We start from the raw sequence: 16,638 nt of genomic DNA on the forward strand, positions 1-16,638 counted from the left end.
GGACCGGGCCCAGGGCCGTGGCACCCGACCCGGGGCCCGTCCGGGCCCCTGGACCCAACCGGGGCTCCCAGGCCCGGAGGCGCAGGGGAAGCCTCCCCGGGCCCTCCGGACCCCGTCCCGGGCACCCTGCCACGCAGCAGGACCAAGGACAGCGACCCGGGATGGGGAGGCCGCCCTCCCCGGGCCCTCAGGGGCCCCCTGCCAGAGCTGCTGAACTCAGCCGAGCGAGGGGAGGCTTCCCGGGCACGACAGAACCCCGTCCTGGTCCTTTGGCTGTGCGGCAGGCCGGTGGACCGGGCCCAGGGCCGTGGCACCCGACCCGGGGCCCGGCCGGGCCCCTGGACCCAGCCTGGGCTCCCAAGCCCGGCGGCGCAGGGAAAGCCTCCCTGGGCCCTCCGGACCCCGTCCCGGGCACCCTGCCACGCAGCAGGACCAAGGACAGCGCCCGGGATGGGGAGGCCGCCCTCCCCTGGACCTCAGGCCTCAGGCCTTCCAGGTAAGCCTGGCAATCTGGTCGCCCCGTTGGAAAGCATTGCGCGCTACTATTGCAAACACATTATCTACCGGACTTGCTCTAGATGGCGCTCCAACATAAGGAATGAACCAACACCTTCCCTACTGGAATCGTGACGAGCTAAAGTCATCAGCAGCACTGAAGGGGTTATGCTTCACTCTTCTTTTATTTTTCAGAAGTGGTCCACACATTTGGGCACAGAGTGGATTGTGGTCACTGTAGACACTTTTCAGTTTGGTAAAACCATGAAATAAAAATTGTAGAAAAGATGAAATAATGATAAAATCTATAAACGAACCACTGCCTCTCCCTATATAGGAAGGAACAAATGACTTGCTATGCAGGTCAGGTAAGGACCTAAGGGGCATTAAGTCAAATTCATGTAATCAATTATTCAATACTTCCCCCTGAACAGAGTGTTCGAAATGGATCCCCCACACCCTGGGACAGCCTAAATATCAGCTGTGCTGGTAGTCCTTGGGTCTCCACATGGGTGAATATTAAAAATCCCCTAGAACCATGAGATTTTGTCTTTCTGCAGTATAATATTGCCTTATAAAAGATCCCAGTTCTATAATATTGCAGCCACCAGGGGGATTTGCTGTAGAGTTGTAAAAATGTATAAGACTCAATTTGTTAGCCCCCCATCTTAAAGCCAGGGACTGTATATCTAGGTTTGAGAACGTCAAAACCTGTATCTGGCAATCTAATGCCAGGGAGATATAGATAACAAGGCCGCTCTTAGGTCTACCCACTATAGAAGGGGAGGCTGGAACAAAGAAAGCCTTATGGCCCTCTATAAACAAGTTACATTCAACCGACCATGTTTCCTGCAAACAGATCACCCGCATTGTCTCACAAATTGTGTCCACAATGGGTCCTAGAGCTTATTAGCCAGGCCTGCAATGTTCCCAGATATTATGTTATTATCAGATACACTAGGGCATCCCTTATCTTGTGCACGGTGATCCTGCTGAATTAACACTATCTCTCGGCCCGTCAATAGAGGGCTAGTTAGTCAATCACATGGCTCCATTGTTGTTAGTGGGGAAAATATGTTATATAATTCCAAAGAAGAAGGGACAAGGTGCTGTTGCCTAGGGGGCAACTGATGCAAGTGAGCTGTAGGAGGGGGAAGTGTGAGTGAATAGGCGAAAATCTACATGACAGGCCATCTAGAGAGGTCACAAAGTTGGTGTAGGTAATATCAGGTTTATAAAAGTATCCAAGCGGAAAGGCCGTGATAGGCGACCTAAAGCCGGAGGGAACAGACTATGGATCCATAGACAGGATCTTTTCAGTTATGCAGTGTATTAAAATTTACAATAACACAATCACCCATGCCTGTTTTGCGAGACCTACCTATCCAGCTTACTCTGCGCACCATGGTAATAATTTTTTCCGGTCGTACTCCCAATGTGGTGTTGTTTGATAACCAGTGAAGAACAAAGTTCTTCAACTGGAAAAAATCTTCTTTAGTACCCTGAGGGAGAGATGGTACATTATCCAAAACCACTACATAAGGCGTTGATTCTGGGGGCAAATTAATAACTAGTAGGCGATGCACCTCAACCTCATTTTGCTCCTGCATCCTACTGCCTAGAGATTGATTTCCTTCCAGAACCTGAGTCTGCATGGACGATTTCCTGTTATTACTTGGGCCTTGACTCATAATAGCATGCCCCCCCCCCCCCAAGTTTGAGGCTGCATCCCTAAATGTGACTGTTCGCTAGTGTTATTGGACAAATTTACCAAGGTGAGGGGATCCTTTACAACATTATGACCCGGTTGGATACTTGTCACTTCCGTTGCAGCGGATGGAACATTGTGGTTAAGGGCTAATAAGCTTCTCTCTATCAATGACAGCCAGTCAATTATTGGGCCCAGTTTTGAGTCCAGCAAACTTGTCATCGCTGCCTGGAAGGATTCCATTACAGACCGATGTAGAGGATGATGGTAAAAGTGAGGAGGATTATCAATACCTGCCATCAGTGGGAGGGAATGTATTCTTTGGATCTAACAGATACAAAGGCCATCATGTGCATATATTACCATTTGAATTTAGAACTCCCTCTACAAACTCTACTTATTTCCACATTTTCCCACTTTTGAACCACAACACACTATATACATATATTTTGCAAAAAGGAGTAGTGACAGCATGCAACCCTTTTTCATCCCTCTAATAATAAGGAAGGACCCAGATTGGATTAGCATTCTGAGGTGTAGCCCTATAGTCTCAAGTATTCATGAAAGAAATGATCAGTTAAAGGGGTCTCTAGGATCAACCAGTCCACCCAGTCAAACGCTTTTTCAGCATCAAGTGTGACCACTTTCACTCATAGTGATGCTCACTTACCCTTTTCGATATTGTGCAGGACTTTATTTAGTGTTGCTGCTACATGGACTGGTCTTAATGTCTTGTCAGAGTGGAAGGTCTGTGGGAGCAAGTCTTCAAGACCAGAATACCTGTAATGAGTATCACGTCCTGCTCAAAGAAGGAAATAAGGTGATAGGAACCCAAATCTTTTAGATCATTCTAGTTTTGAGACTACTTTAAACAACTAGGCACATAGATTGAGTGATTGATGCACTTTACAAAAAGGAATTAAAAATTAGACCCTTTAGGGATAAGATCACTCACAACTTTTTGTGGCTGACAGCTTAGTAGCCATCTGTTCCCAGGCCTTTATTACTCTTCAGTTTACCCATAGCTTTCAAAACCTTGTCTAAGGTTACAGGAGTATCTGATAGAGAATTCTAGCTGCAGATTCCTTACCATTGAATTTCCCAGGCATCAGAATGGATCTGTAAACTTTTGCTGAGCAATACCACTTGTGCACGGCATCAGGTGGCTCCAGTAGATAGAGCCTCGACCAGATAATGCAGCTCAGACACAGTGGAGGAGAGTAGGGTCTGCTTCCCATGTTTACCCCCACTTTTTGCTGTGATTCTCTGGTTTTTCGACTTTAGTGTGGCTGTAGACCTGCTAAACAAGCCCACAGCCCAGCTGTTCTCTCTCTAAATTGATACCATGTACTTTAGGTGCATACCAGATTGGTTACTGGGTCACCTTTGTGAGCCCCTGTCTAGTGTAACGTCTTGAAAACTGCACTGTAAGGGTAGGGGATGCACACCAGTTTTGTCTGTTTATCCTTTGTTTACGTCCATTTCAGTCCTCAAAATTCATCCGGTATTGCGTGCTCATTGCGTATGGTGCCTTGCCCTCTTAGCACCTGGATAATACATCACTGTAAGTGGGGCGTGTTGTCGCCCCAGAAACAACGGCACTGCTGGGTGCTGTCGCACAGTTTAATCCAAATAAACGTTTTTGTCCTCATTTTTGCCATTTTTTCAATTTTTACTACTATTTTTCACGTATTTCAATTTTGCGAGATTGCTGTATTGTTCCACACGTCAGACAACATGCCAATTTTCTCAGTTTTCTCATGTTCAGGTTTGTCCATCCGGACTTTTTTCCCAAAACAAGTACAAACGCCAAGATCCATCAGAAACAGTATTTTATTAGACCAATGCATTTCGGGCCCTTCCAGCCCTTCGTCAGGGATGACTAAAAAAGTTAAATAGACATATATTATTGTCAGGTACAATGTTATTTAAGCTCGACAATCAATGAAAATCAATAATTTACAGTCCCTATTAAAAAACGCACATTTGTTATATTCCTTTCTTTTATGCCAGTACGGTTCAAACCTATCAGAAGTTTCATTAGCCAATGTGTTTTTTGCTCAGTCATTTCCACCTGTTGTTACTTCCCACCTGTGCTCCCAAAGACTCGAGCCCTCACTACTGAATGTTTGTTTAAGCGTCTTAATCTCCCTCCTCTATCTAGCCGTGTGATCTTGTTTACATTCTTACTCAAATGAAATGCCCCTTTAACCTTACTCTGATAACGAACGCCAAAACCGGAACGGCATATCATCTCCCTTCATCTCATCATTCACGTACTTTCTTTCGCGTGTCTTCCCGCTACCCTCCTCACATTTCTCTCTTTATCTTATTTCTTCCTTCTGTGTTCCCCGTATCGTTCCTCAACAATGCTTCTCTTCTCCCTATATTATTTTTCTTCATTTCCGCCCGTTACCACCCTCAGCGTTACAAACCAGAATCTCTCCCCGTTAACATACCTGCTTCTGATGGAAACCATTCTCCTCCTCCTTTCTCTATTCTGAACAAGGTGCATTGTGTGTATTGCGCTAACCGCTAGATTTAAACACCCTCACGTGACTTTGCTCCTCCTTCATGACTTGTGTCTAATCAGCCTTCTGGTTCGTTCCCTTAGTGTTCTCAGTTAGACAACAACAAAACTACACTTCCCATACTGCTATGTAATTTTCATATCGTTTACAGTGACGCATTCTACCCCAAATTGTATCAGGAGTGTCAGTGAATCACAAAGCAAATGTGTCGTCCCATTCAAATTGATTACATTGTGTCCCTTCATCATATCAGTCCTCAACAACTGACACCCTTTCTTTTCCTTTTTTAAAAAAAAGTCAATCTGTAAAACATTGTTTTGATGAACCCGATCTTCCGTCGTCCGTGTGGAAACAGCGTTTCTCCAAGAATGTAATTTTTCTATATCATTGGGTGCAGACCCCATTTTTAGGGCAACGTCTTGAAAACTGCACTGTAAGGGTAGGGGATGCACACCAGTTTTGTCTGTTTATCCTTTGTTTACGTCCATTTCAGTCCTCAGAATAGAGAAAGGAGGAGGAGAATGGTTTCCATCAGAAGCAGGTATGTTAACGGGGAGAGATTCTGGTTTGTAACGCTGAGGGTGGTAAAGGGCGGAAATGAAGAAAAATAATATAGGGAGAAGAGAAGCATTGTTGAGGAACGATACGGGGAACACAGAAGGAAGAAATAAGATAAAGAGAGAAATGTGAGGAGGGTAGCGGGAAGACACGCGAAAGAAAGTACGTGAATGATGAGATGAAGGGAGATGATATGCCGTTCCGGTTTTGGCGTTCGTTATCAGAGTAAGGTTAAAGGGGCATTTCATTTGAGTAAGAATGTAAACAAAATCCCACGGCTAGATAGAGGAGGGAGATTAAGACGCTTAAACAAACATTCAGTAGTGAGGGCTCGAGTCTTTGGGAGCACAGGTGGGAAGTAACAACAGGTGGAGATGACTGAGCAAAAAACACATTGGCTAATGAAACTTCTGATAGGTTTGAACCGTACTGGCTTAAAAGAAAGGAATATAACAAATGTGCGTTTTTTAATAGGGACTGTAAATTATTGATTTTCATTGATTGTCGAGCTTAAATAACATTGTACCTGACAATAATACATGTCTATTTAACTTTTTTAGTCATCCCTGACGAAGGGCTGGAAGGGCCCAAAATGCATTGGTCTAATAAAATACTGTTTCTGATGGATCTTGGCGTTTGTACTTGTTTTGGGAAAAAGGTCCGGATGGACAAACCTGAACATGAGAAAACTGAGAAAATTGGCATGTTGTCTGATGTGTGGAACAATACAGCAATCTCTCAAAATTGAAATACGTGAAAAATAGTAGTAAAAATTGAAAAAATGGCAAAAATGAGGACAAAAACGTTTATTTGGATTAAACTGTGCGACAGCACCCAGCAGTGCTGTTGTTTCTGGGACGACAACACGCCCCACTTACAGTGACCCCTGTCTAGTGTACCATAGGTACCCAGGGCACAAGTGAACCCTAGGCCTACCTGGGGCTGCAGCATGTATTGTGCCACCCCTGGCTTGCTTTCCAAACTGACACCACAGGTCTGTACACACAGCCTGGGTAAGGTGGTGTAATCACCCCTTACTTAGATATAGTATACCTATATCTCTATATACATATAGACACATATACACCTATAGGTCACTCCTATGGCAGGCTTTGACAATCCTGGAGGCAGAGTGCTTGGTTTTATGTGAGAGGGTGCCCTAGCATGAGCTGAGCCCCTCTGCAGCTTTCTGAACCATCTCCTTATAGCTGTTCTATGATATAGCTATACTATATACTCTTAAGTGCATTATAATCCTCGCGGTTAATCCTAACTTTGGTTTGGCTTTATCAAAATATGTCGTGTACGGTGTCAAACACTTTGGAATACTACCGTTCCCCCCCTGGGGGATAGTGGACTAGAACTAGTGGACATCATATACCAGGCTAACTTCTCCACACACAGCTATATGCAAATCAGTCTAGACCCTGTGCCTCCTGGGAACAGTCCAGCCCGAACTGCCAAGCCATGGCTTCCCTTGAACAGAAACAAGCATCCTGGACCGGTTTCGGGACAGCAGCCCTCATCAGCCAGACTAGCTTGAAACCAGTGGCAATGTGAGCAAGGGACCCACGTCTTGGCTTACCCTGCCAACTTAGGGTGAACAAAGCAAATACAAGGAGATGATGGACGGAGTGCTGAAACTTTTCAGACACTCACCCGCAGTCACGGATCTGCGTTGAATCAAATCATCGTTCTTTAGCTCACTTCGCCACCCCCAGTTCGGACACAGCTATATGCAAATCAGTCTTGACCCTATGCCTCATGGGAACGGTCCAGCCCGAACTGCCAAGCCATGTCTTCCCTGAACCGGGAACAAGCATCCAGGGGACGAGGATCCCTTGCTGACTTTGCCAATGGATTCAAGCTAGCCTGGCTGATGAGGGCTGTTAGTCCAAAACCGGTCCCAGGATGCTTGATGTTTTGGGTACCTGTGTGGTGTTTGGGAGTTGACCTCTGCAGAGAAGAAGTGCTGAGGAGGTCTTGCAGCCCGGAACATAGTTCACCTCTCTGGTAGACTGGCCTGCTGTATGGCGGGCTCGCAGTTGTAGACATGATGTGAGTGCACAGTCAAGATAGTGGTGGCACTGGATTGAATAATGCTTCACCTGCCAGAGCTGCAGAAAGTCTGAGACTGGAGAGGCGACAAGGAGGCGACTGTTGTAGAAAAGGGCCATGGGGGTCTGTGGCCTGTAGCATAATTCACCTCACTGGAAGACACCATGCTGAATACAAGGCACACTGGTGCTGATGAGATGTTATAACAGCGTGAACTTGATTTGAAGTATCCCAATGAGCAGGTTTAAGAGGGGAGCCTGGAGAGTGGTGAACATGTGTAGGGTTCCCGGCTAAGGGGTGGACCAAACCCTTCTTGCAGTTGTGGTGAGTGCATCAGGGTCTTGTCTCCTTCAGAATTAACAGTGTGAATCTTGGGTGAACGAGTAAGCAAGTACTGAGTATTGACCACTCAATGGGGAGCTGCAATAACCCCGAATAGATAGTGACGCACAAGTGAATTTGTAGTGGATGGCAACTGGCAAAAACACTTACAGTGTGGAGGAAGGTGAAGATTAACTCATACACTTGCCTGGGTAAATTGTAATTAGCGTCCGCTAAGTGAATCAAAAATGGGGTACCATAAGATAAAGAAGGCGGAGACCATGATGACAGAAGACAGTGGTATAGTATGCAACACAGAAATGAAAATGAGGCAGGACATGCAGATAAACTAGATAAAAGCCTTGGTGCCATAAGGGGTTAAAAAGGAGTGATTGTAGCAAAAAATGTACACCGTTTATCAGTGGATCTTAAGCTACTTCAATCAACATAATACTGTATCACAAGTGTCAAAATAAATATTGTTAAAGCAGGTAAAGAAGCCCAACGATTAATAACAAAAGTCGTATTAAGGTCTTGAAAGCAATGCTGAGGACCCGAAGGGCATTCCTTCCACAATAATTCCAGGATCGCGTGAATGCCCGAAAAAATCGAAGGCTCAGTTGTGGAGACTTACCTACAGAAGTGGCTCGAACTGATGGTTACACCAGAGGGACTTTCCCATTTTTTTCTGGTATGGAGAGTACACAGGGTCCTGGCTTGCCTAGGGGGACTGCCATGTCCAATAGTAGCAAGGATAGGGAAATATAAAGATCGGGATCTACTTTTGAAATGCTCCAGAACATCAGGCCCACACTGGTGGACGAGCAGAAAGAATGTTTGTTTGCTTTTGTGGATGTGAAGGATAGTTTCAGACAGCTGGGAGTGTTGCCCATGCTTCTTTTTTCTGTCACTTTAAAAAAATCTGGAGAACAATAAGGCCTTTTTCACTGCTGATCCAGAGGAGGCATGAAAATGGGCCGAAAAATGTGCAGCCGCCAGACACAAACTACTAGTACGTCCGCACCCTCTCAGAGAAATGCAACTGCGTTGTGGAGGTGTTGTAAGAAAGCATTCATTACATGCTCCTACAAAAACAAATAGCAGCAGCAAAGGAGAACGCGTTAAGGGCAGTGAGCAGCTTGGAGGAAAGAAGCCTCACAACACACAGAGAAGGCTCCGACCGCCATTCAAAGGTGTCAGACTCGCAAATGACTCCCCAAGACATAATACCCTGACTTAAGGTGGCTGATGCGTTGGACTTGACTAACGGTATTTAGGATCATAATCTGAATCCGTATCTATTTGGAAAAGATACACATGTATAATAACAGTCAAATGTAATTATGTTAAATAGAGCCGCTGGTTGGCTGATGTTGGCTGATGTTGGTAAATGTGTAGGTCGGAATGATTACCATAAAATTCAATGAAGTCTAGCAGAGCCAATTCCTTTGGCACTGGAGCACTCCTCATCAATTAATCAATATTTGTTAAGTGCTACTTATCATCCAGAGGGTATCCATGGGCTGGGGTGCAGTGATCCTCAGTCAAAGAACCCCTTCCTGAAGTCGGAGAGAGAGGGAGTGATTTGGAGATGGATTGAGAGGTCGTTCTGTAGCAGGGTTTCCGTTCTCCCACAGAACTGTGCATAGAGATCTAGAACCTCAGTGAGTTAGGATGATCCAAAAACTCATCTCAGTGTCAGAAATCTCCTTACCTAGCTAGCTACAGTGTCTCATGGATCATTATGGAATGATCCATGTCTTAGACAAACCAGAACATGATCTTTAGAATACCTCAGGAATCGTGGAACACATGAACACTCTTTCGTTATATAATCATTTCAAACCAAAACTGAGAGTCAAAGAACACAAGTGCAAGTTTGAAATATTTATTATTCAATGCAAAGTTCTCAAACGCAGTATCTTGTATAATACCAAAATGCAGATTATAAAAATCAGAGTCAGCAGCATAGTCACTAATCCATAGTAAGCAAAAGGTGCTAGCATGTTACAATGCAATTTCTATAGAAATCTATATCACCTATATTTCGCGCACTCTATCTAGCATATTATATTATATATAAGAAGGTCTCATTTGGGCTTTAGCAGGGCGGCCCCATACCTCTCAATGTCAGTAGGAGCAGTTCACATCAACAGCTACCAGCTCTCTTCATGCGCAGCACCAAGTGTTCTTGTTCATTCCGTGTAACTCTATCTTAAACCCGCGTAGAGCCCAAAATGTTGGCATCAACATTATTTGTGTTATGTCTAATGTGGTGCGAGGATCAAGCCTCCCAGCAACCTTGTGTTAAGTTAATTTTAGAGTGTGCAGCTCTCAGTGTGCAGACAGTTGTACCAAGTGTACCAGGCAAAGCTGATAGCATAGAAATAACATATTATTCTCAAATAAACCACCTCACCGCTTCTAGGGTGAAGGCGACAACAACAAGTATGTGTCGTGTGCAAAACTGAAGCCGAAGGAAAAAAGGCTGTTTAAACATGTAATGCACTCATGCTAACTTAACGCAATATATGTAACGAAGTATCCATATGACACCCCCCCCATTGGTCCGAGCACCGTCAAACATAAGGGAAAAGGCAATACTAAATCAGATACAAAAATTGAAAGCAAAGTTCAATAATCTTGAGCTAAAATAAGCTAAAAATATGTATGAATGAATATGTATGAATGCCTACAGTGGCCTCAAGTCTAAAAATAAAAACAAAACTTTCGAACCAAAAGTTATCCGCCAGGTCTCAAAATATGAAATGTAGGACCAGGCCGCATCAATTCAAATGTTAGTAAGAGAAAAAACAAGGCACTTATCCGATATCCAAAGTCATGTGCCACATTGACGTTATCCTCAGCGACATCACGTGATTGAACTCTCCATCAGCTGAACACAGTCCATCCCTCCAATTCAGCGAGGGGAAAGTCATATTTCATAACAAAGCACTCCTCCCAGGCATGTCATGATTGGAAAGTATATGCAAAGAAAGTTGCAACAGCCTCCAGTATGAAATCACTGCCATCATCCGAAAATAGTTCAGCAATCCAATTCAGCAATGGGAAAGAACATACGTGCTCCTCCAGCATCGGATCCTCCTGTAACGTCAGAGGACAACTCGGTGGGTTCACCAGATCGCTGTGTGTCAGAAAGGCATCCGCCGCTGCAGAGATCTCCCATTGGCCCAGAACTCCATTTATCGCTGCCAAGGCCATAACTCTTTCGCCAGAACAGATCAGCTCATGAGCCACCACGGGACGCATTAGTTGATCAAAATCGACGTCAGGAGCAGTCCTCAAGCATAGGCACAAATCAATGGCCCAATCGAACTCGCAGCTCAGGCAGTGAAACACAGGTTGGACACACGTGAAGTCGGTGAACCGAAATGACAATCTATAGGCCGTGCTTAATGCTGCAAGCGGCAATGTTCCATAGTAATTGAGCATCCGATTACGGCACAGTGTCAGGAGGCGTTGAACGGCGTCTTGCGCAGGATGGGCATCCATGTTTTATGAAGAAAAACACCAACAGAATGCCTGCGGCTACAGCCAGCAACACAGGTAGTCCACCAAACAAACTCGAAAAAATAGTGTGGAAAAACGTGGGAATGATACCAAAAACTTTTTCAAACGTAGTCACGAGGCCACTGCTCACTAACTTGAAAAAATGTGCAAGCCCAGTCGTTGAAGAAGCATTAAAAATCTGGTGTACCAGCTCGCAGAAATGAAACGGCAAATCAGTATTTAAAAGCGCCTGCACCTCTGTGCGGGTGTTGGCTATGTGAAGGACATAAGTTTCCCGGGCCGAACTCAGGGTCACTTGTTTTTGAGACAAAAGGGCCCTTATTCTGCTTAAACCATTGAATTTTGCTTCCAAGGTTGGAATCCGTGGCCAGATGGAGACATCTAAAGACCCATGCGTGGGTGGGTATAGAACATTCTTGCAGCACACCACACGCTCTGATACAGTTACCACATAAGCCACACCAATTAATAAACCACAACATAATTCGTTGTTTAAAAGCAAATAACTACCATTAGCTAATAATGTGAATGTGGGAACCACTGCTGGAACTGGCGTGCCTTTTAAAACACATGCTAAATTTGGACGGTCCTGATTACAAGAACCGTGTAACTGAATGTGTCTGCATATTAATGAATGGTCAGGTGACTGTGTGCATTCCTCACCATTAAGATTCACTTCTTTCCCATCCTTCAGACATCTGTATGTGTATGGTAATGACCATGCCTCATGTAGGAATGCATTGCCTAGTGGTTCATATCGTCCTATAGCAATATACCGCATACAGTTAGTAAATTTATATAAAGGAAATGGTAATGTAATTAACCCATGAATAAGCCACGTGGCAGTAGTGGTTTCAGCAACAGAAAAAGGCAAGGATTCTAGCTTCTCAATATGTAACATAGAAAATGATGCATCACGCATTGAAAGCATGCGCTGTTTTTCAGTAAGATTAAAAGGGGCGAAAAGGGATGAAACGTTCAATGAGGTCCAGGGAACTCGACCAGCCTTAATTGTCTGTAGAGTCCAGGCAAACTGCATTACAGAACGCAATTGATTTTGACCATGGTATAACGTGGACACTTCATCATGTACAATATCAACAACAGAAGAAACAATATTATCCAATGTGTAAATCCTGGAAGAAAGCATGTTAATACTGTTATCGACCACTGCAAGCACTTTTTCCAAATTGGCTTGATCAATAGCCCTCAGGCGTTTAGCTGCTTCGACTTGTGAAAATTTCCAAATTTCATTATAAACAGCATAAATAAAGCGTTTAGACCTACCCATAGTCGGGCCTTTTATAAAATCATTTAGCTCTATATTCTCATTCAACTGGGACAGATGCAGTTTAACTGCAGCTAAAGTGGAATGTTGTAACCAGTTCTGACACAATTTGCCTACTGAATAAGTTGTAACAGTGTGATCTGTGTCAAACCTGGGATCTGGCCTGATTTGTGTAAAACCTTCAGACAAACCCATAAAACGACGTTGGCAAGAATCAGAGCTTCTTTGCCACAAAAGCCACCCATCTGGATCAAAACTGGAAATATTAAAGGAGGAATTCTGCAAAAGTGCTTGTATCCCGCTGATGGATAATGTAGTGAAATTACTCCAACCTGAATATTCTTCCAAATCAGGGATAGTAGGGGCATTTAATTTTTTAGATGTAGCCAATCCAAAACATGTTGTTTGGGAAATAGTAGAATTTAAAAACAACATGTGATTCGGGATGAGACATGCACGATGCAAAGCCTCAGTGCCTTGTACCTGCCAATCTTTGGTACCCCAAACCGATTTAAGGTCAATAGCATCCTTCCATAACTCATAGCCATCCACAGATAACCTTTCTAGAAAGGACTTTGAAAACAGTAATTTTGTATCAGTTAGTCTAACTTTGGGCATGAATTTCTGGTTCACTTTAAAATAAAACGACTCAGGATTTGATTGATTAAAATCTGTAAAGTAAGAGTATTTTCCCAGAAACGTACTTGAGCTCCCCTGTAAAGGAGTAGGGCAATGTTCCCACTGAGTGTAATTCACAGGAACCCTCCTGGAACTTGTCTTGTGCAAGAAATGATTTCCATAATGTTGGTAACAAAACAAATCACCATAATTGACAGAATCTAAATACAAATCCTCATCATCAAAGGCCGCATAATATTTCAAATCAGAGAACAATGCTTCTACGGCCTGAAGATCCCAATCATCAGAACGAATATTTTGCTTAATCACATCTCCCATGTTTACTCTAAGCACATTAGGAACATTAATAACCTCTGTGGGGCCATGTATCTGAAACCTAACCGCATCCCACACAATCCCATCAAGGACAGGCCAAGCAGTAATCTCTACTGAATGTAAGTCTCTCTTTAGTCTGTGTGCTGAATGTGAGGAGGAAAGAGGGGCCAATGTTCCATTAAGGTACCGAATTCCTGTTCTTTCTTTCACATAATGGCCATCGATCAGGCGGAAAAAATAAAACACAAAACCAATTGACATAAAAAGATAAAATGAAAATAGTATCAGCCAAATGTATGTCCAAGGTGGAACTAAAAAATGTTTTTTAAACAACGTGGCATATTTTGCAATAGTCGATGGTTTCTTTGAAAGTTCCGAATCAGAGTCAAAAGAGAATCTGGACTGGTTAGCCAAACGAGCATGTAAATCGGACATAGACAAATCAGCCGGATCTGCATATGTCACTTCATCAATGTTAGTAACAGGAATAGTATTTAATAAAGGACTGGATATGGCAGGCATCTCGAGGGACACCTCCTGATCTGCACCAGATGTAATAGCCAGCACAGAGTGCCTCACCATGGAAGGACAGGATACAGCCGGTGTCATGCTATGAAGAATCGGCCACCCTGTGTGTCTTGACATTGTCAATAGAAATAAATCTGTTTTCTTTACGACCTGGAAGTGGTGGTAAAATGACTGTTCTTGTGCCCTTCACTCCAAGGACTCGAACCGGCGCTCGATATGAGGGACCAAACTCTTTCTTGTTATCGATCTTCTCTCGAACCAGTTCTCCAACTTGGGGTAGCCAGCCAACTACCGGGATCTGCAACGCATCATCCGACGTGGAGGGCAAGTGTTCCTTTGCAAGACTGTCTCTGGTCTTTTGTAGATCCTGTAAAACATTGCAATGTTCATCTACGTCAAAGGCCGCGGCCTGGGCCTGGCAGTCTGCACCATCAAGGTCAGGGACGTACATCTTGATACCAAAGAGCATTTCGTATGGGGTCCGCCCACCCAGAGACCTTCTAGGGAGATTATTAAGCGCACGCTGCACGCCATAGAGGTGGGTCAGCCAGTTTCTACCAGTGCCTATAACACGGGCTGTCAAAGATTGCTTTAAGTCGCGGTTCATTCTTTCTACTACAGAATTGCCCTCAGGCCTGTAAGGACTTGAAAACTTCACCTGTACTCCCAACGAAACCATAGCATCCTTATACGCCTTAGAGGCGAAAGCCGGACCCTGGTCCGAATGGAAAGCACCACAAGCAAAGATTCCCACAAAGACACGCAAATCCTTAATGACAGTTCGCGAATCAGCGCTTCGATGCGGCCATACCCATACAAAGCGTGTGCATGAGTCAACTGCTACTAAGATGTATTTATACGCAGTATCAGAAGAAAAAGGACCGCAGTGATCCAAATAAACACAACCAAGTGGTTTATTAGAGATGTACAACTGTGTCTGAGGCGGACGCGCAGCAGTAGAAGGCTTAATCTGCTGACAAATGTCACACATAAGGACATAATTGCGCGTCTGTTTGTACAGTCCCCGCCACCAGAATCTCTGTTGTAGCTGAGATACAGTGGCTGAGACGCCCGCATGCGCAGACGCCACACCTTCATGAGCCGCTGTAATCAGAGACGCTCTGCGATCCGAGTTGGGAACTAGACGCTCTCCAACTTCAGGAATTTTCACATAAGGAACCTTATCGGGACTTAAGTGGTATGTGTACTTCGAAGGGAACCCCGCAGGATATTTACCTCCCTTCTCCGTGGCAGCCACAGCTGCCAAGATGTCATCATCTATTTTGCTTTTGGACCTCGTGACTGCTGCAACTAAGTATTTTGATACCGCTGACTTCGCTGCTTCATCAGCAAGCGAGTTGCCAACAGCGTGGACCCCCACGCGCTGGTGGCCTAGAGTATGAATCACAAACACGAGCGGCAGTTTCTCTTTAAGTTCCGCCACTCGGACCCAGATCATTTTATGTTTAATTGTGCTACCCTTGGAATCACGAAAATCATTCTGAATCCAAAAGAACAAGTTCTCATTGTAAGACTGGACACAGTAGTAAGAATGACTTACGATTAAAGTCGTCACACAAGGATCAGCGTACTCCAATGCAAGCATCAGAGCACGCAGCTCAGCTAATTGTGCGGTGCAGTCCCCAAGCGTCTGCGTGTGCACGACACTGGACTTGAACTCATCGTTCACCATGGCACCGACCACAATGGCGCAAGCGGAAACGTAGGCATGTTTAGAGCCATGCGCAACCTGCGCCGAACCATCCGTGTAAATGATACAATGGAAATCCTCCAACGGCCGCATTGCTAAAGGAGCAGGGTGAACAAATTCATACTGTAAATACTCCTGCGACCGTAAAGCGGCGTCAAAAATAAACGTGACATCCTGAGATGTCAAGGATGTAGCCCACTGAATCCACTGAGGGTGCAAAGCTTTAGAATTCGGTACACTGGCTTTCGTGACCGCCTCCAAGGCAGGACACGGGGTAACAACCAACATGCGCTTTCCCTGCGACAGGGCACGTTCTTTAAGAATTGCCATCTGCACTGCCGTTAAAACTTTCTCCACAGTGGAAAAACGCAGTTCAGCCGAAGTGTACAAGTGTGACTTGTAAGCAATAGGTACAGTATCCCCCTCATTAAAAGTAAGGTACGTGAAACCCACCGTCCCAGGGATAATTCTTATCACCAGGTTGGTCTGGTTATCACGGGTCTGTAAGTAGTCAGAAGTGAGCAAATCAGCCTGCAAAGACTGCAGAATGGCTGAATGCTCAGGCAGCCAGCATGATTTGGAAAAAGATGGTTGTACCAAGGCATATAAAGGCTTGATACGCTGGGCATATTCCGGAATGTATGTCCTCCCGATATTTAAAAAACCCAGTAAAGACTGTAATTTTTTCAGCGTTGTCGGAGAGCGCAACTGCGCGCACTTCTCCAGGAAGTGAGGAGCCAATCCCTTTCCTTCATGGTTAAGTTCATAACCTAGAAACAACACTGTGTACTCCGCAATGTGTGATTTTGCAAAGTTAAACTTGTAACCCATGTCTGCAAAGTTACAAATTATGCTGTTTACTCGACACAGATGCACCCAAAGCTCGTCGTCTGTGAGATAAATGTCATCCACATACGAACATGCAACTGGATCGAAACTCTCCAAAAGAGAGACT

The sequence above is a fragment of the Lissotriton vulgaris genome, chromosome 2_1 (genome assembly GCF_964263255.1).
Source record: "Lissotriton vulgaris chromosome 2_1, aLisVul1.2, whole genome shotgun sequence".
Taxonomy (NCBI): Eukaryota; Metazoa; Chordata; class Amphibia; order Caudata; family Salamandridae; genus Lissotriton; species Lissotriton vulgaris.